The sequence below is a fragment of the Microcaecilia unicolor genome, chromosome 3 (genome assembly GCF_901765095.1).
Source record: "Microcaecilia unicolor chromosome 3, aMicUni1.1, whole genome shotgun sequence".
Classification (NCBI taxonomy): domain Eukaryota; kingdom Metazoa; phylum Chordata; class Amphibia; order Gymnophiona; family Siphonopidae; genus Microcaecilia; species Microcaecilia unicolor.
In genome coordinates this window covers 517009070-517034972 of record NC_044033.1, presented here as the reverse complement: position 1 = coordinate 517034972, position 25903 = coordinate 517009070, and the positions used below count along the sequence as shown (strand labels likewise).

Genomic DNA, 25903 nt, shown 5'->3' with positions numbered 1-25903 from the left:
GCTAATTTGGCCGCATGGAAAAATTGCGTGCACAACTTAATTGATTAACAAGCCAATCAGCGCCAATAATTGGTACTTAACCAATTAGTGGCACTAATTTTATTTACCGCCTTTTTGAAGGAATTCTCTCAAGGCGGTATACAGTAAGAATAGATCAAACATGAGCAGTAGGCAATTAGAGCAGTAAAAATATTTGAACAGCAATACAAAGTATGGCATGGTATACTACTTGCAATGACAACACAATATGTACTAGAACATTATAATTGGTAGTGAAGGGTAAGGCAAAGTTGTAACATATAGATGAGTAAGAAAGTAGGAAGAATTAGAAAGTAAGGTGATTGATTTGAAGAAAGTTGCATGTGAGGTCAGATAGATGGTTAAATATCTCAGCTAGGGTAGGAGTGGATAAACATGTCCCGCTGCAGTATGTGCAGCCTGAGTCAATCCTTGTGTGTGTGAGTGAGACTAACAAGTTAGTTCTTCCGTTAAAGGCTTGGTTGAAGAGCCAAGCTTTCATCTGTTTCCTGAAGTAGAATTAGAATAGATGTCTACAACTTTCTAGGCATATTCTATAACGCTAGGTGTGTAAATTGTAATGTGCATAACTGAAAAGGGTGTGTGGCCATGGGCATGGAATGGGCATGTTGTGTGTGTTTCAGAAAACTATGCGTACTATTATGGAAAACACCCGATCTGTGCCTAAGTTAGGTGCAGGTAGTTAGCAGGGCCGGTCTTAGGCCGAGGCGACCGAGGCGGCCGCATAGGGCCCCGCGCTTAGGGGGGCCCCACGCCGCGCCTCAGTCAGCCTCTTCCCAGGGCCGACGGCGATCCGACGACACGCTATTCTGCCCACCCTGGCGCCCTCTTCCCCCCAACCAACAACAAGCATGCTTTTTATTTTAAATTTACCCGCCTCCGTCGCCGACTCGCTGGAATCTGACTGGACACTGGAGAGCACAGCAGGCATCGTCGCTGAAAGCGCTCCTCCCCCTCCCAAGTGCACCCGACGTCTCTAGCAGAATGGAGAAGCTTCCTGATTCGTTCATTCTCAGTGTCCCGCCCTCGAGGGTGGGACACTGAGAATGAACGAATCAGGAAGCTTCTCCATTCTGCTACAGACGTCGGGTGCACTTGGGAGGGGGAGGAGCGCTTTCAGCGATGATGCCTGCTGTGCTGTCCAGTCAGATTCCAGCGAGTCGGCGACGGAGGCGGGTAAATTTAAAGAAAAAGCATGCTTGTTGGTTGGGGGGGAGAAGAGGGCGCCAGGGCGGGCAGGCAGTTGAACATGGGAGCGGGAGGGCAAGGGAGAGAGGACCTGGACATGGATGGCAGGGCTCAGGGAGAGAGGGGGACTGCTGGATAGGGATGAATGGAGGGGACAGAGGAGCATGGGAGGGCAGGGCTCAGGGAGATAGGGGAATTGCTGGATAGGGATGAATGGAGGGGACAGAGGAGCATGGATGGGAGGGCAGGGCTCAGGGAGAGGGGAATTGCTGGATATAGGGATGATGAATGGAGGAGGCAGGGGACAGAGAGGAGCATGGATGGGAGGAGGGTAGGGCTCAGGGAGAGAGGGGAATTGCTGGATAGGGATGAATGGAGGGGGCAGGGGACAGAGGAGCATGGGAGGGCAGGGCTCAGGGAGTGAGGGGAATTGCTTTATAGGGATGAATGGAGGGGGCAGGGGACAGAGGAGCAGGGCAGGGCTCAGGGAGAGAGGGGAATTACTGGACATGGAGGGCAGGGGAGAGAGGAGAAATGTTGGGCACGAATGGAGGGAAGGAAAGACTAAGGAAGGAGATGCACATGGATGGAGGGGAAGGGATAGAGGAGAAATGCTGGACATGGATGTAGGGAAGGGGAGGAAAGTAGATGTACATGGAAGGAGGGGAGTGAGGAGAAATGCTGGATATGCATGGAGGGGAAACTGCTGAATTTAAGGGCTGCATTGGAACACTGAAGGCAGATGCTGAAACTCGAGAAAGGATAGGGACAGGGCTACAGATGGTAGACAGGACACATAAGGACACAGGAGGATGGTGGACATGGTGAGAGAAAAAATATCAAATGGAAAGAAGACACTGCATAAAACAGAAGACACTGGGACCAAAGCGAATAGAATAACCAAATGATCAGACAACAAAGGTAGAAAAAAGTATTTTATTCAGAATTTATTAATTGGAATATGTCAGCTTTTGGAAATGTGCATCTGTGATATTTTGCATGTAAGTTTCAATTTTTCTAGTATTGCTGCATGCTGAGTCTGACTTCTTGAGGTAACTTTCCAGTTCAGTATTTTGCCTTCATATCTGTTGTCATGTGTTTTTCATGTGTGATCAAGGTGCAGTATCCTGCTAGCGTGTAGCATTTGCAGCCCTTTTTGTCTTGTTTTTTTTACGAGGTAGTGTATTGGTGTTTTAGAGCCTGGTGTAATTACAGTTCTGCCTTTCCACGCATAAGGTTGTTCTCGTCCTGTCCATGGAATTAGTGCTGTTATGGTTTGGTAAGGTTATGAGTGTGTTTTTGCACAAGTTTGTGTATAGTGTTTTGCAGTGGAGAGATTGTATGTCTGCACCTCTGACACCCCCCCCCCCCCCCGGGGTTATGAGAATTGGAACTAATTGTAGTGGACTTGAACTGAATAATTTCGGGGGGGGGGGGGGGGTCATGATAGCATTGTGCTTATTATTTCAATCAGTTTTTCTGTACAAGTTTAGCTTCATTTGTCTTTATTTGAAATTCCATAAATAAAAGTTTTTCTAAAAATTGAATAATATTATCAATGGGGTGGAGCTGGGGTGGGGGCGGGGCTAGGATGGGGCAGGGCTAAGATGGGGCCCCACCAAATTGGTCTGCATAGGGCCCCGCACTTGCTAAGACCGGCCCTGGTAGTTAGGCCTAGTTTTATGTGGCTTAAGTGGATGTGCCTAAATTTTAGTCGCAAGATAAGGAGTAGTTTATACAATCGCACTAAGCGTGCGGTTTTTTTGGCACCGATTTTTAAGGCATTATTTATAGAAGTTGGCCCTTAGCGTCTCCTAAATTGGAAGGGGTAAGTGCTTCTGCGTTAATTATTTTCAGTTGCTGCGTGCTAGTGACATTAGCGTACAATGTGAATATTTTTAAAAATTGATAAACCCTTTTTGGGTGCTTGCTAGAAATGGGCTTTTACTAATGTGCGCTAAGCTGTATCATGGACTTTGCGTGTTGGAAAATGCTTACCACAGGATGCACTAAACTATCTTGTGATCGTTTTCCTGTTCGTGTACGCTAAGAGATGAAATCTATATATGGCACACAAAAAATCAGCACTGGAAATAAAAAAACTGTGCGTAACACTATTTTATAAACCTCGCCTAAATTTAGGTACAGTTTATAGAATACGTGTGGTGCCCATTCCCATGACTAAAATTTAGGTGCAATCACTTATGCCAACTAAAACCCGGTGTAAATGCACGGATCAGGCATATTCTATTTATTTCTTTGCTGCATTTGTATCCCACATTTTCCCACCTATTTGCAGGCTCAATGTGGCTTACATTACGCTGCAATGGTTATCGCCATATAACAGTGCATGTAATTTTTAGGAACACCCATGATCTGCCCGTGCTGCTCCCATGGCCATGCCGTCTTTTGAGATAGAAACATAGAAACATGACGGCAGATAAAGGCCATATGACCTATCCAGTCTGCCCATCCTCTGTAACCCCTAATTCTTCCTGTTCCTAAGCGATCCCACATGCTTATCCCATGACACAGTCCTCGACTCCACCACCTCCACCGGGAGGCTATTACACGCCTCCACCAGGGCCGTGCCTAGGGTCTCTGGTGCCCCCCTGCAGACCATCAATTGGCGCCCCCCCCCCCCCATCTTCTTTCTCTCTTCTCCCAGTATAGAAGAAAAATAACATGTGGGTTTTTTTTTTCATTATTTTTGTTTCATTTGTACCCCGTGCTTTCCCACTCATAGCAGGTTCAATGCAGCTTACATATTATATACAGGTATGTATTTGTACCTGGGGTAATGGAGGGTTAAGTGACTTGCCCAGAGTCACAAGGAGCTGCCTGTGCCTGCAGTGGGAATTGAACCCAGTTCCCCAGGACCAAAGTCCATCACGCTAACCACTAGGCCACTCCTCCACTCCTATAAATAGTTAACCCCTATGAACATTCAGCAGACAGTTGCCAAAAAGAGCACAAAACCCAACACCAGTAGTAAGAGCAGAGAAAAGAAAGCATTGTAGAAAGGAGAATAAAAATGCATACTGCCATCCCATCAAAACTGGAATAAACTGTTTGAAACCCAATAAAATAAGGCAAATAAACCAGCAATAATCAAGCTGAGACTAAGAAATTGTTAATGGTTCTTTCAGTCTCAGGGGGGCAACTCTTTTACACAACTGAAAAGCTTTAAAATCACCAGCAACAAAGAGAATTAGGTGAGGATGAGCATTTGAAGAAGGTCTGGTAATATTCAACTGCTGAAAGGTTGAAGAGGGCTGCTCGCCAGCTCTGCCATTACACTGTGTATAAAAAACATCAAAACAGCAACTCTGGCACAGTTCATTCATATATCATCCCCACAGTTTCACAGCAGCAGAAGACACAAAACCTAATCAGGTGGGATCAAGGCAGCACAAAATCTCACCCTGTGCTGACCCTATACTGATATTTTTGTTGTTTTGTGGGACCCTTGGGCACTTAACCCTCAGTCCTCACTTAAGAATTCATTGCAGGTGCATTAGTTAGCACTTTCCTCTTCTCTCAGACTTTGTCCTTACCTCATTCACGACACCTTCCTCCAAGCAGTCCAACTTTTAGTCCTGAGACTGTGCAGCACTTTCTCCCTGGCCAGTGAACCGAAACCCTGCTCGATTGCAAAAGAAGCAGATGGACGGACGAACTACTGAAAAATCTGTTCTCTTCCTGTGTCCCGCGATCACTGTTTGCCCTGGGAGTGAAGTTCCCAGCCACAGTCAGACCCGTGTGGGCAATGTGTGAGCGAGGCTCCTCCAAGGCGCGTGGAAGAGCCGGGGGCAGTGCTAAACAGCTGAGCACTGCGCACAGGAAGACAGCAGCGCATGCGCATGCGCATAGGCGCCGACGTGCCAACACAGTAGTTAGTACGGCAGTTTATTTTTTAAATTTTTAATACAACAAGTGTTGTCAACACTCGGCTGGCGCGGCGCCCTTGAAGGCAGGCGCCCCCCTGCCTTGCTTACCCCTGGCCTCCACCACCCTTTCTGTGAAATAATACTTCCTTAGGTAACTCCTAAGCCTATTCCCTCTTAACTTTTTTATATGCCCCCTCATTCCAGAGCTCTCCTTCATTTGAAAAAGGCTCTTGAAATATTTAAACGTTTCTATCATGTCTCCTCTCTCCCAGCGTATACATGTTGAGGTTCATAAGCCTGTCCCTATAATTTTTGCATTCAAGACCGCTTACTAATTTCGTAGCCGCCCTCTGGGCCAACTCCATCCTGTTTATATCTTTCCGTAGGTGCGGTCTCCAGAACTGCATGCAGTACTCCAAATGGGGCCTCACTAGAGACTTATACAACGGCACTATCACCTCCTTTTTCCTGCTGGTCATGCCTCTCTTTATGCACCTAAGCATCCTTCTGGCTTTGGCCGTCGCTTTTTCTACCTGTTTGAAATCTTTAAGGTCGTCAGACACAATCACCCCCAAGTCCCGCTCTTCCTTCGCACACTGAAGCACTTCACCCCCTATACTGTACCGTTCCCTCGGATTTTTGCGACCCAAGTGTATGACCCTGCATTATTTGGGATTAAACCTTAGTTGCCAAATATCGGTCCATTCCTCTAGCTTCGCTAGGTCCTTCCTCATGTCATTTACACCCTCCAGGGTGTCCACCCTGTTGCAGAGTTCAGTATCATCCTCAAAGAGACAAACCATACCAGACAGCCCCTCTGCAATATCGCTCACAAAGATGTTAAAAAGAGCCAGCCCTAGGATCGGTCCGTGTGTTATTTACTCGCTCCACTTTACAGAATACATTTAGGGGTCCTTTTACTAAGCTGCAGCAAAAGGGGGTCTGTACTGGCATCAGTGCATGTTTTTGATGCGTGCCAAGGCCCACTCTTACCGCAGCGGGTAAAAGGCGGTGTTTTTTAAAGAAGTGAAGAACTTGCCGCACGCCCATTTCAGATGGGAGCACTTACCACTACCCATTGAGGTGGTGGTAAGGACTCATGTGCTACCCCGGCGGTAACCAGGCAGCCCACGGCACTGCCCGATTGCTGCCGGGTACACGCTGGCGTTACAAAAATAGAAATATTTTCGCAGCACCGGAAATGGCACATGCAGGGGGAGGGAACAACAGCCGGGCTGCTGTGGTCACCTGGCGGTACTTTCTTTTTAGCAAGTGGTAACCCACGTTGAGCTTGCTGTCGGTTTGTAAAAGGGCCCCTACGAAAGTCGAACACATAAATTCAAATTAATGCCAATAATTGCTTGTTACTGGCCAATTGTTGGCGCCGACTGGCGTGTTAACCAATTAAGTTGCACACGCAATGTGGCCTGCACTGCCAAATCTGTGCAGCCAACCGTAGGTGCCAAATATAGAATCTGGGGTTAATTGGTTTCTCCTATAAAAGCATAAAAACAACTCACGACATAATTAATTTCTGTAAATTATTGAAAACCAATCTATTCAAAAAAGCATACCACAATTACTCCATCCTAATTTTACAGTAAACAAATTCACACTTGATCCACACAATAACGTAACTCTTTATTTTCCTAATTGTCCATACTAATTATCAAACCTTTTCCGGAGATGGAAAGATGGTAGAACGAGAGGACATGAAATGAGATTGAAGGGGGGCAGACTCAAGAAAAATGTCAGGAAGTATTTTTTCACGGAGAGAGTAGAGGATGCTTGGAATGCCCTCCCGCGGGAGGTGGTGGAAATGAAAACGGAATTCAAACATGCGTGGGATAAGCATAAAGGAATCCTGTGCCGAAGGAATGGATCCTCAGGAGCTTAGTCAAGATCGGGAGGCGGGGCTGGTGGTTGGGAGGCGGGGATAGTGCTAGGCAGACTTATACGGTCTGTGCCAGAGCCGGTGGTTGGGAGGCGGGGATAGTGCTGGACAGACTTGTACGGTCTGTGCCAGAGCCAGTGGTTGGGAGGCAGGGCTGGTGGTTGGGAGGCGAGGATAGTGCTGGGCAGACTTATACGGTCTGTGCCAGAGCCAGTGGTTGGGAGGCGGGGCTGGTGGTTGGGAGGCGGGGATAGTGCTGGGCAGACTTATACGGTCTGTGCCAGAGCCGGTGGTGGGAAGCGGGACTGGTGGTTGGGAGGCGGGGATAGTGCTGGGCAGACTTGTACGGTCTGTGCCAGAGCCGGTGGTTGGGAGGAGGGGCTGGTGGTTGGGAGGCGGGGATAGTGCTGGGCAGACTTATACGGTCTGTGCCCTGAAGAGCACAGGTACAAATCAAAGTAGGGTATACACAAAAAGCAGCAAATATGAGTTATCTTGTTGGGCAGACTGGATGGACCGTGCAGGTCTTTTTCTGCCGTCATCTACTATGTTACTATGTAATTTTATCATAATTTGAAGTTTATATTCCTATTGTTCATGACAATTTACCACGCCTGAAGTTTTACCCATTACCTTCTTATTTCTTATTACGAAAATGAACTTCATTACTTGAATACCTAACCCACTCTCAGGCTTATTTTCGAAAGAGAAGGGCGGCCATATTCCGACCCAAATCAGGAGATGGCCGCCCTTCTCCCGTGGGCGCCCAAATCAGTATAATTGAAAGCCGATTTTGGGCACCCCCAATTGCAGTCCGTCGCGGAGACAAACAAAGTTCTCGGGGGCATGTTGGAAGGGTAGCGAAGGCGGGACAGGGGCGTGCCGGGGCGTGCTTAAGAGATGGCAGCCCTCGGCCGATAATCGAAAAAAGAAGGGCGGCCGTGTCGAAAATTTGGTCCGCTTTTTTTGGATCCCTTTTTTTCACGACCAAGTCCCAAAAAAGTGCCCGAACTGACCAGATGACCAACGGAGGGAATCGGGAATGACCTCCCCTGACTCTCCCAGTGGTCACCAACCCCCTCCCACCAAAAAAAAAACTTTAAAAACTTTTTTTGCCAGCCTGAATGCCAGCCTCAAATGTCATACCCAGCTCCATCACAGCAGTATGCAGGTCCCTGGAGCAGTTTTTAGTGGGTGCAGTGCACTTCAGGCAGGTGGACCCAGGCCCAACCCCCCCCCCCCCACACCTGTTACACTTGTGGTGGTAAATGGGAGCCCTCCAACCCCCCCCCCCCAAAAAAAAAAAAAAAACTCACTGTACCCACATCTAGGTGCCCCACTTTACCCATAACTGCTATGGTAATGGTGTAGAGTTGTGGGGAGTGGGTTTTGGGGAGGATTTGGGGGGCTCAGCACCTAAGGTAAGGGAGGTATGCACCTGGGAGGTATTTTAATGTTTTGTTTTTATTTTTAAAAGTGCCCCCTAGGGTGCCCGGTTGGTGTCCTGGCATGTGAAGTGGACCAGTGCACTACAAATCCTGGCCCCTCCCACGACCAAATGCCTTGGATGTGTTTGTTTTTGAGAGGGCCACCTTTGGTTTCCATTATTGCCGAAAACCGAGGCCAGCCATCTCAAATCCGCCCAAATCCTAGGCATTTGGCCGGCCCCAACCGTATTATCGAAAGAAAAGATGGCCGCCCATCTTTTTCGATAATACGGTTGGGACTGCCCCTTCTCGTAGCCGTTCCTGGAGATGGGCGCCCTTAGAGATGGGCGGCCCCTTTCGATTATGCCCCTCTCTGTCTCCTTCACCTTAACTATGTATTTGTCTCTTCCCAAATTGGTGATCGCCATTACGGAACAATTGGAAGCCACATTCAGCCTGCAAATAGGTGGGAAAATGTGGGATACAAATGCTGCAAATAAATAAAGAAATTGTGCGCTGTTTATTTATTTTTATATTTTAGGAGGGGACGTGTCATGAAAGGAGACTGGGCAGGGAATGAGTATAGAAGCATTATCCAGCTGGCACACTCACGTTACTGCATGGCAACTGGTTAACGCAGGATTAATGTGGGAGTGCTTAGAACCTCCTAAAGAAGAGGCGACATGTGCTCTTGTATTAATTATTTGCAGTTGCCGTTTTTTAATGACAGCATTAGCACACGACCTGCAAATATAAAAATAGAAAAAGGCCTATTTTGCCGCTGCAGTAAAAATGGGCTTTGCGCACAGGAAAGACTAATATTAAGATGCCCTAAGCCCAGATTTTGAACATAAGAATATAAGTGATGCCCTACTGGGACTAACCAAAGGTCCATCAAGCCCAGCATCCTGTTTCCAACAGTGGCCAATCCAGGTCACAAGTACCCAATAGTAGCAACATTCCATGTAGAACCCCAAAGAATAGCAAGATTCTAGAATTCTAAAGAATAACAACATTCCATGTAGAACCCCAAAGAGTAGCAAGATTCTAGAATTCTAAAGAATAACAAGATTCCATGCAGAATTTCAAAGTGTAGCAACATTCCATGTGGAACCCCAAACAGTAGCAAGATTCCACTCAGAGTCCCAAGCAAATAAGTACATAAATGTTGCCACACTGGGACAGACCAAAGTTCCATCAAGCCCAGCATCATGTTTCCAACAGTGGCCAATCCAGGTCACAAATACTTGGCAAGATCCCAAAACCGTAGAATACATTTTATGCTGCTTATCCTAGAAATAAGTAGAGGATTTTCCTCAAGTCTATCTTAATAATGGCTTACGGACTTTTAGGAAGTTATTCAAACCTTTTTTTAAACCCTGCTGAGATAACTGCTTTTACCACATTCTCTGGCAATAAATTCCAGAGTTTAATTACACAATGAGTGAAGAAATATTTTCTCCCATTCGTTTTAAAGTTACTACTTTGTAGCGTCATTGTGTGCCCCCTAGTCCTAGTATTTTTGAAAAGAGTAAGCAAGCGATTCACGTCTACCCATTCCACTCCACTCATTATTTTATAGACTTCTATCATATCTCTTTTCAGCTGTCTTTTCTCCAAGCCGCTTTAGCCTTTCCTCATCATCCCATCCCCATGGCTTAGTAAAAGGACCCCTAAGCTAGAAACTCAGACCAAATTATGAAACTCACCATCACCTCTGTAGACACTCAAGAACAAAAGAGAAAATATACAGGCTAACAGAGAAACAACTTCTATTAATAAATCCTCATTCATTAGCAACCTGAAATAATTACTTTAAGTAACATCTCTTGCAAAAAGGTTATCATGTAGTTCCAAGTCACCCTCCTGATGCCCCCCAAGATACCCCGTTCCTCCTCCTAACCCCCTCTGCATGTCCAATTCCACCATCCAACCCCTCCCCCCAAGAGGGACAATTCTTCCTCCCAGCTCCCTGTACCTGCATGCCCAAGTCTCCTCCCTGCCCCAGCTGAGAGGTGTGATCCCCCTCCTGGCACAAATCCCACTCTGGATGCCAATGGCGTGGTCCTCCAATCTTCTCCTCGGAATCTACAGTGTCCCCCAAGTGGCAGCGGTCTTCCTCCTCTGCTGCCTGGGGTAGCACTGGGATCCAATATGGCGCCTCTGCCTACTATCAGTGGTATACCTAAGAACAGTGCAATACCAATGAAAACCTTGGGTAGGTCCCATGGAAGAGGTTTGGGGCATGAGAGAAGATTAGGGGTCTAGGAGGCTGAAGGAATGATGCACATCTTGGGGAGGGATTGGATCTCTTGAAGGGAACTGGGTGATTGAATTGGGCATGCAAGGTGATCTGGACGAGAAACTGGCACTGTTGGTGGGGGGGGGGGGGGGGTCACGACTTGGAACTTCAAGAGGGCGTCAGGCAGGGAGAACGTGGTGAAGGCGGTTAGCTTGGCAGAGTTTCAAAAGGGGTTAGACGGTTTCCTAAAGGACAAGTCCATAAACCACTACTAAATGGACTTGGGAAAAATCCACAATTCCGGGAATGACATGTATAGAATGTTTGTACGTTTGGGAAGCTTGCCAGGTGCCCTTGGCCTGGATTGGCCGCTGTCGTGGACAGGATGCTGGGCTCGATGGACCCTTTTCCCGGTGTGGCATTACTTATGTACTTATGTACAGAACCTACCAGAAGTCCTAAGCTCCTGACCTAATACGAGATCTTAATCAAGTGGCCAGAAAGCAGGTCCTCTGAAAGAAGCTCTGGATGTAAATCATGACTAATTAGAAAGATCTCTATCTTTCAAATATTCAGGGCAAATCTTTTCTTCCCCATTAAATTAGAAATACTATCCTTTCCTATGTCATTGCAAATGAGAACCCACCCCTACATTTCACAATGTAGCTTAAAACAGGCTGTACGTTGGAAGATCCTGTTCAAAAATACAAGCGGAACTTGAGACGTTAAATCTGGATGTTTTGTACGTACATTCTAAAATGCCACCCTACGTTTCTCTGTTACTAATTTAGAATGTCTAAAATTTATTTATTTATTTGTTGCATTTGTACCCCACATTTTCCCACCTCTTTGCAGGCTCAATGTGGCTTACATAATACCGTGAGGTGTTAGCCACCTCCGACGATGAAACAAATACAGAGTGATGTTGTTACAGACACATTAGAGAATCAAGGGCAGAAGGGTAATATATTGTTCATTGCAAGTTTTGGTTTCGTTGTGTTGCTGAGTTCAGGCACTTAAGTTGGATCAGTAGGGTATGCCTTTTCGAACAGATCGGTCTTTAGTGATTTCCGGAAATTGAGGTGATCCTGCGTTCTCTTTATGGCTTTCGGTAATGCGTTCCATAGTTGCGCGCTTATATAGAAGAAGCTGGATCCGTAAATTGATTTGTACTTGAGTCCCTTGCAGCTAGGGTGGTGAAGACTTAGGTATGTTCGTGAACTAAAGCATCCTGAAAATTCTCAAAAAAAGAACAGTACTTTAATGTCTGTGCACATTTTTAACTCCTTGGGATTCTGCCAAGTGCATGTGGCCTGGGTTGGACACTGTCAGAATGTTGGGCTTTATGGACCTTTGAGATGACCCACTATGGCAGATCTTAATATTTTTAAGTATTAGATGATATTAAATATAACTTAATGTAAAATGAAGACAAGCTATGCAGTTTGCAGTATCCAATTTAGTAAAATGTATCCAGAATTATCTCCTAATTATCTCTTAATGCTTTCTTGTTATATTACTATCCTGTTCTAACTTTATCATGTAACCCCAAATCCTTCTGTATTATCAAATGTTTATTCCCTTCTTATTTCCAGTATTCATAATGTATTGTAAGCCACATTGAGCCTGCAGAGAGGTGGGAAAATGTGGGATACAAATGCAATAAATAAATAATAAATAAATAAATAAAAAGCATGAACTGTAATTCATGACTAACACATTGGCACAAACCAGAAGGTAACCAAATAACAAAGTCCCACGGGACAAGTAATAATACACAAGGAAGTGGGAACGGAGGAAAGTTAGGCAGACGTCAAGAACAATGCAGTTAAAAGTTTATTGCTTAAAGTATGTGTAAAAACGCTACAAAAATAACATAAAATCAATAAAATGTGTATACAACAATAAACAATGAAATAAACATACTAAAAATTCAACAATGTACAATAAAAGTAATGTCAGTGCATCGTTCCTGAGGTTTGTCTAGCCTTCCTCTGTTCCCACTTCCTTGTGTATTAATATATTGGCATATACAGTATGACACCAATAATCTGAATGCTGATCATCCAGATGTCCAATTATCTGGGCCCATTATCTGCCCAACGGTACAGTACCTTCCCAGCCAATCCTCACCGTCCACACAACCTACAACTACTACTATTTAGCATTTCTATAGCGCTACAAGGCGTACGCAGCGCTGCTACAGGAAATGATGCGAATGGGAGTGGGGATGCATCAGAGAAAAGCCCTGCCCTTTCCTTTTTCTCCTGACTCATCCGCAGCAGAAAAAAGCTTGCGGGACGTGGCAGAGAAAAAAGCCTTGCATTTTCAGCTTGCGGGGATGCAATTCTCTGGATTTATGATTATCCAGACCATCCCTTGCAGGGCATAGTCCGGATCATCGGCGTCCTACTGTATTACTTTTTATATATTAGTAAAGAAAACTTAAATTATAGCTTAGCAATACTTAGCATACCGTTTGATAGAAAAAAACGTGCTAGAATGATTCACCTTCCATGAAGCAGTAAATTAGGTCTTGCTCAATCTAATTTACATTTTGGCTATAAACTATTTTTGTTATGTTAAAATAATATAAACAGTTCCCCGCTATTTCTAGTTGCTGTAAGAGTAAAAAAAAAAATCTATAGTGTGTGTTTAAAACTATAGCTTAGGGGCACTTTTATTAAGCCGACAAAAAAGTGGCGTTGGCGCAGCCTTGCAAAGGTTTTTCCCGTGCACTAAGGCCGTTTTTTTTACTACAGCTGTAGAAACAGCGTTTTTGTCGGTTTTATATTAATGGCCATGTGCTAATGATAATAAACAAAAAAAAAAAGGAGGTGGAAAAAACCTCACGAAACCGTGAGACGTAAAAAAAGAAGTGGGGACAATCCAAGGAGGATACCAGAAAAGTCTTTATTTGAAATACTAGAAACCGACCCGACACGGCCGTGTTTCGGCCCTAAGGCCTGCCTCAGGGGTCTTGATCGATCTCTGGTGTTGCAGTGTAAAGATACACACCGAAGAGAATATGCAAACATGTGTGGTTAATCAAAACCTCGTTCGTCTCCTCTCTTGTAAAAAAATGTTGTGTTGTCAGCTGTTAAGGTATATTATCTCTTTGGTGTATGTATATCTTTACATAGTAACATAGTAGATGACGGCAGAAAAAGACCTGCATGGTCCATCCAGTCTGCCCAACAAGATAAACTCATATGTGTATACCTTACCTTGATTTGTACCTGCCTTTTTCAGGGCACAGACCGTACAAGTCTGCCCAGCAGTATTTCCCGCCTCCCAACCACCAGTCCCGTCTCCCATCACCGGCTCTGGCAAAGACTATATAAGTCTGCCCTCCACTATCCTCGGCTCCCAACCACCAACCCCTCTTCCCCCACCTGCTCCGCAACACCAGAGATTGATCAAGACCCCTGAGGCAGGCCTTAGGGCCGAAACACGGCCGTGTCGGGTCAGTTTTTAATATTTCAAATAAAGACTTTTCTGGTATCCTCCTTGGATTGTCCTCACTTCTTTTTTTTTTACGTACATGTGCTAATGATGCCATTACTATGCAGCCATTAATTAAAATTACCGCAAGTACTTACTTGCACCCATTTTGTAGGTGGTAAGGGCTCATGCTGTATCTATGTGCTAACCAGTTAGCGAGCACTAAGGGGCCCATTTACTAATCTGCGGTAAAAGAGGCCCTGCGCTAGCAGCGGTGGCTATTTTTGCTGTGTGCCAGGTGAAAGTGGAGGAGTGGCCTAGTGGCTAGAGCACCAATCTTGCAATCCAGAGGTGGTTGGTTCAAATCCCACTTCTGCTCCTTGTGATCTTGGGCAAGTCACTTAACCCTCCATTGCCTCAGGTACAAACTTAGATTGTGAGCCCTCCTGTGACAGAGAAATATCCAGAGTACCTGAATGTAACTCACCTTGAGCTACTACTGAAAAAGGTGTGAGCAAAATCTAAATAAATAAATATATGGAATGTTGCTACTATTGATTTGATGTGGAATGTTGCCACTTTTTGAGATTCTGGAATGTTGCTACTATTTGAGATTCTACATGGAATGTTGCCAGTGGCCTAGTGGTTAGAGCACTGGTTTTGCAATCCAGAGGTGGCCGGTTCAAATCCCACTTCTGCTCCTTGTGATTTTGGGCAAATCACTTAACCCTCCATTGCCTCAGGTACAAACTTAGATTGTGAGCCCTCCTGGGACAGAGAAATATCCAGAGTACCTGAATGTAACTCACCTTGAGCTACTACTGAAAAAGGTGTGAGCAAAATCTAAATAAATAAATATATGGAATGTTGCTACTATTGATTTGATGTGGAATGTTGCCACTTTTTGAGATTCTGGAATGTTGCTACTATTTGAGATTCTACATGGAATGTTGCCAGTGGCCTAGTGGTTAGAGCACTGGTTTTGCAATCCAGAGGTGGCCGGTTCAAATCCCACTTCTACTCCTTGTGATCTTGGGAAAAGTTACTTAACCCTCCATTGCCGCAGGTACAAACTTAGATTGTGAGCCCTCCTGTGACAGAGAAATATCCAGAGTACCTGAATGCAACTCACCTTCAGCTACTACTGAAAAAGGTGTGAGCAAAATCTAAATAACCAAAAATGAAGTGGCCATGCAGTAAGTTTGTTCTTGCAACCTGGCCATTTCAGGGAGGGAGGGGGGGGGGGATCCCTCACTGCCAACCCATTGAGGTGGCACTAATGGCTCTCACGCCAACCCAGCAGTAACCCTCAGTGGAAATATTTCCACTAGCGCTGGAAATGGTGTGCGCTGGGGTAGATTTACCTCCAGCATCCATGCCGGGCCAGCGGTGGTTCTGGGTTGCCGCATGGCAATCCTTTAGTAAAAGGGCCCCTAAAGTAGCTGTGTTAACTGACTAGCGCAGGAACGCCAACTCTCTGCCCCCCAGGCCCACCCCTCCCCCCAAATATTTCTTTGCACATGGTTAGCGTGCACAAATTTGTCAGTTACCGCAGGGTGCCTGAGTTTGTCCCGTGTTATATCATTTTAAGCAGAGAAGTAGCCTAGTGGTTAGTGCAGTGCACTGTGATCCTAGGGTTCAATTCCCACTGTACCTCCTTGTGACTCTGGGCAAGTCACTTAACCCTCCATTGCCCCAGGTACAAACAAGTACCCGTATATAATATGTAAACCACTTTGAAAGTTGAAAAAAACACAGAAAGGTGGTGTATCAAGTCCCATTTCCCTTTCCCTAGTTGAGATTCTACATGGAATGTTGCTACTATTTGAGATTCTAATGTTGCTACTAGTTGAGATTCTTTAACACGAAGGATGCATGCAGGGCAATGCTCCGGGCAGGAAAGAGGGGGCTCTTTCCTGCCCTGAAGAGGTCACTAGACCACCAGGGCAGTGGTAAGGTAAGGAAAGGGGGTGACGGGGAGGGGGGGTGACGGGGTGTTTGACAGGGGGAGGGAAAATGTGACAGGGGCAGGGTGGGGTGTGTGGTGGGGCGGGGCATGTGTCCTCCTTTTTGGGAGACAAAATATGGTAACCCTACACTGATCCAATTCCCACCACACCAGGGAGGACAATTCCTACCCATAACCCCCCAAAATACAAAACACACTAGGGCAAGTAATCTCTCTCCCTTTTCTCTTCCAGATCGTTTGGGGGGCCAGTACACCCACAACCCCCACCCCACATTATCTTTTACACATCCCTTTCCCCTTCCAGACATGCAATTCATGTGGGTGGGGGCAATGCTACCCCACACCCCCCAAACTAGGTTTGAACCTAATTCAAAGTGACACACTGATTACGAATTAGAACAAATTACTACTCCTTGAGCTGCTTGAGTATTGTGTTCAATTCTGGTTGCCGCATCTCAAGAAAGATATAATGGAATTAGAAAAGGTGCAGCGAAGGGCGACTAAAATGATAGCGGGGATGGGACGACTTCCCTATGAAGAAAGACTAAGGAGGCTAGGGCTATACAGCTTGGAGAAGAGACGGCTGAGGGGAGACATGATAGAGGTATATAAAATAATGAGTGGAGTGGAACGGGTGGATGTGAAGCATCTGTTCACGCTTTCCAAAAATACTAGGACTAGGGGGCATGCGATTAAACTACAGTGCAGTAAATTTAAAACAAGTCGGAGAAAATTTTTCTTCACCCAACATATAATTAAACTCTGGAATTCGTTGCCGGAGAAAGTGGTGAAGGCAGTTAGCTTAGCAGAGTTTAAAAAGGGGTTGGACGGTTTCCTCAAGGACAAGTCCATAAACCGCTACTAAATGGACTTGGGAAAAATTCACAATTCCGGGAATAACGTATAGAATGTTTGTACGTTTGGGAAGCTCGCCAGGTGGCCTGGATTGGCCGCTGTCGTGGATAGGGTGCTGGGCTCGATGGACCCTTGGTCTTTTGCCAGTGTGGCATTACTTATGTACTTATGTACTCTACCTACGAAACGTTATTCCATTATTATATGTCCTCTTGTGTACATCCTTATGCTGCTCTAACCTTGTTTCAGACACCAAAAAAAAAAAAGCGCCGCCCAGACTTATGGGGCCTGATAAAAGAAAGAAGCAAGCTACAGGCTAGGGAGGGTGGTAAATGTCCCGGGGGTGGGGGGGAGGGGGGAAGTCCTTGGTGGGAATTGTCCCGGGGGGTGGGGGGGATTGGTGGGTGGGAACTGTCTAGGTGGGAACTCGCCTGATACCGTTTCCTTAATACAGGCATGTCTGAAGAAGAGGCTTTATTCCAAAAATTCATACAGAGCATTCAATAGCTTGATGCTTTAAAAATGTTTTAACAACCTAAGCTATTCATGTTTCCTCCTGGCTAACATGACCATTAAATCTATTTCTTTTATTGGTACTGTGGTTCTTTGGTTATGCTGTTTGTTAGAAGCATTAACAAGACAGTAAATATATACGAACAGAGCTATTTTGTTGCCTTTGAAATGTAGAACGTTGGATGGCTGATTTCCAAGTGATTTTTTTTTTATACTTACTGATACTGGAAAAATCAATACCTTTATTTCTATTTTTATTAGACATGAACGTGTGATTGTGTTTAGGGGGGGAAACGAGCTCCCTGTGTAGTAAGATCTATATTTTAGATTTTGACCTTTATGGAGGTTTACTGTGCATTTCACAGAAAATGTATTTATAAATTCATTACTGTGTGATTTGTGCTGAATTCCAAGTGTACGAGTGTGTGTGACTAACAGGTTTAAACATACTTTTATCCTAACAGTCTGTGCTCTTACTTTCTAATGGTAAGAAAAGCATGAAGAAAGCAAATTGTCAGACATACTGTAAAAATAGATGCTAATTCTCTTCCTTTTGGGATTCATAGATCCAGATCATAAATACATGACTTTAAACTAACCAATTGACCTTCAAGTCAAGTGCTTCAGCACTTCATTACCCAATGGTATGAAAATGCATGAAAACGGCAATCTTGAAAACTGCAAAATGCAGCTCTTGATATAGACTACAACAGGGATAATTAGCTATGTGGTATAGTTTTGATCATGGTTTCCAGTGGAAGAAAATACTATAAAAAGCATTAAAAAAATTAAGCTTCTATTTAAAACAGTGCTAGTGAATGGAATCATTTCAACTTTCCAACTGCTAGTCTACTAACTGCGGGGTCCCGCACGGATCTCCCCTCTCACCAATCCTGTTCAACTTCTTTATGTCATCCTTTGCCTCAATACACCTGGGACTTAATTAAACTCTCGAATTCGTTGCCAGAGAATGTGGTAAAGGCGGTTAGCTTAGCGGAGTTTAAAAAAAGGTTTGGACGGCTTCCTAAAGGAAAAGTCCATAGACCATTATTAAATGGACTTGGGGAAAATCCACTATTCATTGTCAGAGAATGTGGTAAAGGCGGTTAGCTTAGCGGACTTTAAAAAAAGGTTTGGATGGCTTCCTAAAGGAAAAGTCCACAGACCATTATTAAATGGACTTGGGGAAAATCCACTATTTCTGGGATAAGCAGTATAAAATGTTTTGAACTTTTTTGGGATCTTGCCAGGTATTTGCGACCTGGATTGGCCACTGTTGGAAGCAGGATGCTGGGTTCGATGGACCTTTGGTCTGTCCCAGTATGGCAACACTTATGTACTTAGGATTCTGAATGGAATCTTGCTACTCTTTAGGGTTCTAAATGGAATGTTGCTATGCACTTTGAAATTCCGCATGGAATCTAGTTATTCTTTAGAATTCTAGAATCTTGCTACTCTTTGGGGTTCTACATGGAATGTTGCTATTGTTTGGGTTTCTGCCAGGTATTTGTGACCTGGATTGGCCACTGTTGGAAGCAGGATGCTGGGCTCGATGGACCTTTAGTCTGTCCCACTGTGGCAATACTTATGTACTTATGTAACTACTATTATTCTATGCAGATGACATTCTGCTTCTTTTACCAGTAACAGCATCAAACAAAAGATCCAGCTCAGTCTGTAGCGAATGGTATGACAGCTGTTAGCACCTAGGCCCTGACCAATAAACTGAAAGTGAATGCACAAAAAAACCCAAGGTCCTGTGGTTCTGAAATCAGGGAGTTGAGATCCCGTCGTCAATATCTTCGTCCAATGGTCAAAGCTTTACAGTTGAATCTGAAACCAGACTATTATGGGTCTTGCTTGATTCTTCACTCACCTTCTCTTCCCATATTAATCAGCTATGGAAGAAAACAGCTACATCTAGTCAGAATATTCTTTGAGCAAAAAGCCTTCACACTGCTAGTCCCAATGTTAGTACTACCTCACTTGGATTACTGTAACGTTCTATTTCCTGGTATTAAGTGTCAATACCAGAGAAAATACTGCAAATCATACAGAATACAGCTGCAAGACTAATATACAGATTGAATAGATCTACTAGTGTTTCAACTCATCGAAACAAACTGCAGTGGCTTCCCATAGCAGAAAGACTCAGGTTGAAAGTTGCTTGTTTAGTTTTTCAAATCTTACAGGGTTTCACCTCTGAACTGCTAAGACCACTTCGCTATATCTAGTCCAGTCTAACAGACTGAAAAAACAACTAATGCTAGCCTCACCATTTCAGCTCACAACTACTTCCGCTTTAACAATGATATCTATCTACAAATAATGGGCACCTCGATGGGCACCAGGACAGCACCCCAATATGCCAACCTCTTTATAGATCAGCTGAAAGACACATTTCTGAATGCATACCAGACCAAACCCCTAAAATACTACTACTACTACTTAACATTTCTAGAGCGCTACTAGGGTTACGCAGCGCTGTACAATTTAACAAAGAGAGACAGTCCCTGCTCAAAGAGCTTACAATCTAATAGACAAGTGAACGGTCGGTCCGATAGGGGCAGTCAAATTGGGGCAGTCTGGATTCACTGAATGATAAGGGTTAGGTGCCGAACGCAACATTGAAGAGGTGGGCTTTAAGCAAAGACTTGAAGACGGGCAGGGAGGGGGCTTGGCGTAAGGGCTCAGGAAGGTTGTTCCAAGCATAGGGTGAGGCGACATCCTCTTGTGTATATCCGTATGACATTTTTATGATTTGGACTGAGAGGGAAGAAACTCTGAAACAATTTTAAAATGCCTTCAATACATACCATCCTACAATCAGGTTCAAAATTGACTACTCCCCAGAAAAAGTCAATTTTTTGGACACCACGGTCTCAATCAGTGATGGCTGTATACAAACATCTATATACAAGAAACCCACAGACAGATGCAGCTACCTCCACAACTCCAGCTTCCACCCTTCACATACAAAAAGATCCTTTATGTACAGCCAAGCCACAAGATACCACCGTATCTGCTCTGACCCAGAGGATAGAGACAGACACCTTGAAACCCTGATTGCATCCTTCAAACAGAAAAGCTACAACCCCAAAATAATCTCCAAGACAAGCATGACACACAAGCGCTGACCTCCGTTTACAAAACCATAGAAATGCCAACAAAGCCTATTCAAAGTGAATGGGCTGTATCAGCATCAGGGGTGTAGCCAGACTCCAGCGGGAGGGGGTTCCAGAGCCCGAGGTGAGGGGCAGTGGTGTGCTGGAGCCGGCTCGTTCCGGCTCGCAAGATCCGGTTGTTAAATTCTGGCCGGACTTGCGAGCCGGTTGTTGGAAAGGGCGAGCCGGCTCTCCCTCCCTCCGCCCTCCGGATCCGGTCCCTCACAGATCCTACCTTGACTATCGAATTCTTCGGGGCAGGCAGTGTTGCCTGCCCGCTCCTATTGCTGACTTTCCTCTGCCGCCTGTTTGCGCTTTAAAAATGGCCGCCGAGACTTCCAGAGGTGGCCTCGCGAGACTTCTGTAAGTCTCGGCGGCCATTTTGAAGCGCGATCGGGCGGCGGAGGAAAGTCAGAGATAGCAGCGGGCAGGCAACACTGCCTGCCCCGAAGAATTTGATAGTCAATGTAGGGTCGGTGAGAGACCGGATCGGGAGGGAGGGAGGAAGCAGGAGAATTTGTGAAACAAGTCGGGAGGGGGTGGCAGGGGAGAGAAGGGAGCTGCTGGGCATGGGTGGATGGAGGGCAGGGGGAGAGGAGGGTCACTGCTGGCCATGGGTGGATGGAGGGCAGGGGAGAGGAGGGTCACTGCTGGGCATGGGTGGATGGAGGACAGGGGAAAGGAGGGTCACTGCTGGGCATGGGTGGATGGAGGACAGGGGAGAGGAGGGTCACTGCTGGACATGGGTGGATGGAGGGCAGGGGAGAGAAGGGTCGCTGGGTATGGGTGCATGCTGGGCAGGGGAGAGGAGGGTCACTGCTGGCCATGGGTGGATGGAGGGCAGGGGAGAGGAGGGTCACTGCTGGGCATGGGTGGATGGAGGACAGGGGAGAGGAGGGTCACTGCTGGACATGGGTGGATGGAGGGCAGGGGAGAGAAGGGTCGCTGGCCATGGGTGGATGGAGGGCAGGGGAGAGAAGGGTCGCTGGGTATGGGTGCATGCTGGGCAGGGGAGATGAGGGTCACTGCTGGCCATGGGTGGATGGAGGGCAGGGGGAGAGGAGGGTCACTGCTGGGCATGGGTGGATGGAGGGCAGGGGGAGAGGAGGGGAGAGAGAATAAATGCTGGACATGGATGGAGGGGAGAGAAGAGTGAGGAAGGAGATAAGATAAGGGAAAAGGAAGAGAGGAGAAAAACTGCACATGGATGAAGAAAATAGGCAGAAGCTGAGGACCAGAAATGAAGAAGAAAGGAGGAAAGGAAAGAAATAAATGGAAAGGAAGCCCTGGAAATGGAGTTGAGGACAGATAGCAGCAGAATCGGATACTGGGCCAGCATGATCAGAAAAACAGTCACCAGACAACAAAGGTAGAAAAAATTATTTTATTTTCATTATAGTGTTTGGAATATGTTCCCTTTGAGAATCAGGTGCTCAACATTAATAGTTTATATTTATTTAGTTATTTATGGCATTTTATCCCACATTAAACATGAATTAGATTGGAACCTGGGATCATTTAATTTTTTTTTCCTGGAGAGAGTAATGCATTGCCTCCACCCCTAGGCTCTCTCCCCAGCTATAGCCAGCTCTGCAATTTTTGGGGGCGCAGAGGTGGATGGGGGGGTGCAGAGGTGGACGGGGGGGGGGGCGCAGAGGTGGACCGGGGCGCAGAGGTGGACCGGGAAGAGAGCCTGTTGTTAAAAATTTACCAGCACACCACTGGTGAGGGGGCACATTTTAGCCCCCCCCCCCCCGGCGCCGCTGACCCCTCCCCCCGCCATTTTGACCTCCCCACCACCACCACCACCTTTAAACCCCACCCAGCGTCAACCCTTTCAATCCCCTCTTCCCAACACCGCCAACCCTCCCCCACCGTCAGGTACCTTTCCTAGCGGGGGTCCCCAACCCCCGCCAGCTGAAGTCCTCTTCTCCGGCATGGGGGTTGGGTCTTTTTTTTTTTGTATGGATAAAGTTTGTATAGGCTACGATTAGCTATGCATACTTTCCAAGCAAGATTGTCTAGCATCTGAAAAAAATATGGGCAACCAATGCAATGCTTTCAAGTGAGGAGAAAGTGTCCAGAAAACTTGAGGACACACGTTAATCTTGCCACCACATTTTGGGACTGATTGAAACTTTTTCTGAGGACCTAAAGCTTTTTTTTTTTTTCTTTTCTAATTTCTGAGGAATTCACAAGAAAAATGCATAACAGTCTAACCTAGGCATGCTAACAGCATGCATCCAGGTGTGGTTAAATCCTTCTTCTCCAAACATGGACTTAATTATGGAATCTGTTTTAATTCCCTCTCTCACTGCCCGTTCTTAATAAATTCTACACGAAATTCTGGCCAATCAGTTGGCTTGGCTGTTTTTAAAAACAAAGCCCATTGATGGATGCCTGGCAAAAACTGATCAGTGTTAATGATTATAAATGACTTGCCAGGAGGAAAAAGACAACCTGTTTACTGAGGGGACATGACTTATTTTTACCCACTCACTGTTAAGATCTATCACGAACTAGCTTACCACCTTCCAGGTAGACAAATGGAATGCCTCCATGCCAGAGACGTGCAGTAAGATATTCAATGGCAAAGCAATCGGTTACAACACGTACCTTAAAATTCTGTTTCTGCAGAAAAGATATGCACCAATAGTCAGAAAACGGCATGGATGATCCCAGAAAAAGATAAGATTTATTTATTAGTTGCATTTGTATCCCACATTTTCCCACCTCTTTGCAGGCTCAATGTGGCTTACAATGCATCATGAATAGTGAGAATGCATGATAAAGTATACATTTACTAATAAACAGAAAGATTTTGGGTAACGTGATAATGATAAAACATGGTTGTGTATTAGCAAGCAATCATATTAAGAAATATTTAAGAAATTTATAAGAATTATATAGAAAATATACAATTAGTATTAGTGAGAGAAAGAAAAAACATGATAGTGGGGCAGTTCTGGATCTGTGTACTGGAGTTCATATTTATTGATCTTTGTTGTATGCCTTGTTGAACAGATGGGTCTTCAGTAGACTTCGGAAGTTGGCTTGTTCACAGGTCGTTTTCAGCAGGGCCATGCCGACACGGTAAGCGAGGTAAGCATGGCAGGAGGGCGCCATCCTCTGGGGGGCGCCCCGCCACACCATGCTTACCTCACCCTCTTCTCCCCAGATCCTTGTCCTTTTTTTTTTTGTTTAAATTTACCTCTCCGGCGCGTGGCAGCATAGCGTTAGTGAGGAGGCGGCGCTCCCCCGCCCCGACGTGTCAGTCTCTTCCCTTCGCTCGGTTCCGCCTTCTTCTGACGTCAGAAATGACGTCAGAAGAAGGCAGGACACTGAGCGAAGGGAAGAAGACACATCGGGGCGGGGGAGCGCCGCCTCCTTCTCACTAACGCTAAGCTGCCGCGCGCCGGAGAGGTAAATTTAAACAAAAAGGAAAAGGATCTGGGGAGAAGAGGGCGGGTAGTGTAGCGATCATTTTCGGGGGGGGGGCGCGCCGGCGGGGCCAACTGCAGGGGGGCGCCGGAGACCCTAGGCACGGCCCTGGTTTTTAGGTTTCGCGGCAGCGCATTCCAGAATTGTGTGCTCAGGTAGGAAAAGGTTGACGCATGCGTTAGTTTGTATTTAAGGCCTTTACAATTTGGGAAGTGAAGATTAAGGAATGTACGGGATGATTTTTTAGCATTCCTGGGTGGTAAGTCTATCAGATCTGACATGTAGGCTGGTGCATCTCTGTGAATGATTTTATGAACTAGGGTGCATATTTTGAACGTGATTCGTTGTTTGAGTGGGAATCAGTGTAGGTTTTCTCGTAGGGGTTTAGCGCTTTCGTATGATAATGATGTTGATGATAAGAGACAGTCAGTATTCACCAGTATTGGTTATAAAAGGACCCACTAACCCTGCTATACGTTTTGCATTCTCTCAAAGTCTCCTATAAACCATTGTCAGCTGCTGCATATCTTGAGCAGAAGGAAATTTCATTAACTAGTCAATCCAGGCCCATCTTATAACAGGGTGCCTATGTGGCTGTATAAAAGCTCCCGGATCCCAGCCCCAATGACAAGCAATGCCAACGAATACATTTATACCTACTCTGAAGCAGATGGAAATCATGCAGGCATTCCATCTGTCTACACATATACTGTATTTTACAAAATAAGTATGTACTTCACAATTCTGTTCCAACTTACTGAGACCAAGTCAGCACGGCTTTTGTGTGGGGAAATCTTGCCTGACCAATTTACTTCAATTCTTTGAAGGACTAAACAAACATGTGGACAAAGGGGAACCGGTTGATATTGTGTATCTGGATTTTCAAAAGGCGTTTGACAAGGTACCTCATGAAAGGCTACAGAGGAAATTGGAGGGTCATGGTATAGGAGGAAATGTCCTATTGTGGATTAAAAACTGGTTGAAGGATAGGAAACAGAGAGTGGGGTTAAATGGGCAGTATTCACAATGGAGAAGGGTAGTTAGTGGGGTTCCTCAGGGGCCTGTGCTAGGACCGCTGCTTTTTAATATATTTATAAATGATTTAGAGATGGGAGTAACTAGCGAGGTAATTAAATTTGCTGATGTCACAAAGTTATTCAAAGTCGTTAACTCGCGACAGGATTGTGAAAAATTACAAGAGGACCTTACGAGACTGGGAGACTGGGCGGCTAAATGGCAGATGACGTTTAATGTGAGCAAGTGCAAGGTGATGCATGTGGGAAAAAAGAACCCGAATAGCTACGTCATGCAAGGTTCCACGTTAGGAGTTACGGACCAAGAAAGGGATCTGGGTGTCGTTGTCGATAATACACTGAAACCTCCTGCTCAGTGTGCTGCTGCGGCTAGGAAAGCGAATAGAATGTTGGGTATTATTAGGAAAGGTATGGAAAACAGGTGTGAGGATGTTATAATGCTGTTGTATCGATCCATGGTGCGACCGCACCTTGAGTATTGTGTTCAATTCTGGTCGCCGCATCTCAAGAAAGATATAGTAGAATTGGAAAAGGTGTAGCGAAGGGCGACTAAAATGATAGCGGGGATGGGACGACTTCCCTATGAAGAAAGACTAAGGAGGCTAGGGCTATACAGCTTGGAGAAGAGACGGCTGAGGGGAGACATGATAGAGGTATATAAAATAATGAGTGGAGTGGCACAGGTGGATGTGAAGCGTCTGTTCACGTTTTCAAAAAATACTAGGACTAGGGGGCATGCGATGAAACTACAGTGTAGTAAATTTAAAACAAATCGAAGGAAATGTTTCTTCACCCAACGCATA

At 45.5% G+C, this 25903-nt stretch overlaps 1 protein-coding gene across 1 annotated transcript in view; it reads right to left on the bottom strand.

Moving 5' to 3' along the window:
* The window catches only part of GRIK2 (glutamate ionotropic receptor kainate type subunit 2), a 989144-nt gene that overhangs the window by 938859 nt on the left and 24382 nt on the right, over window positions 1-25903 (bottom strand). The window lies entirely within an intron of this gene.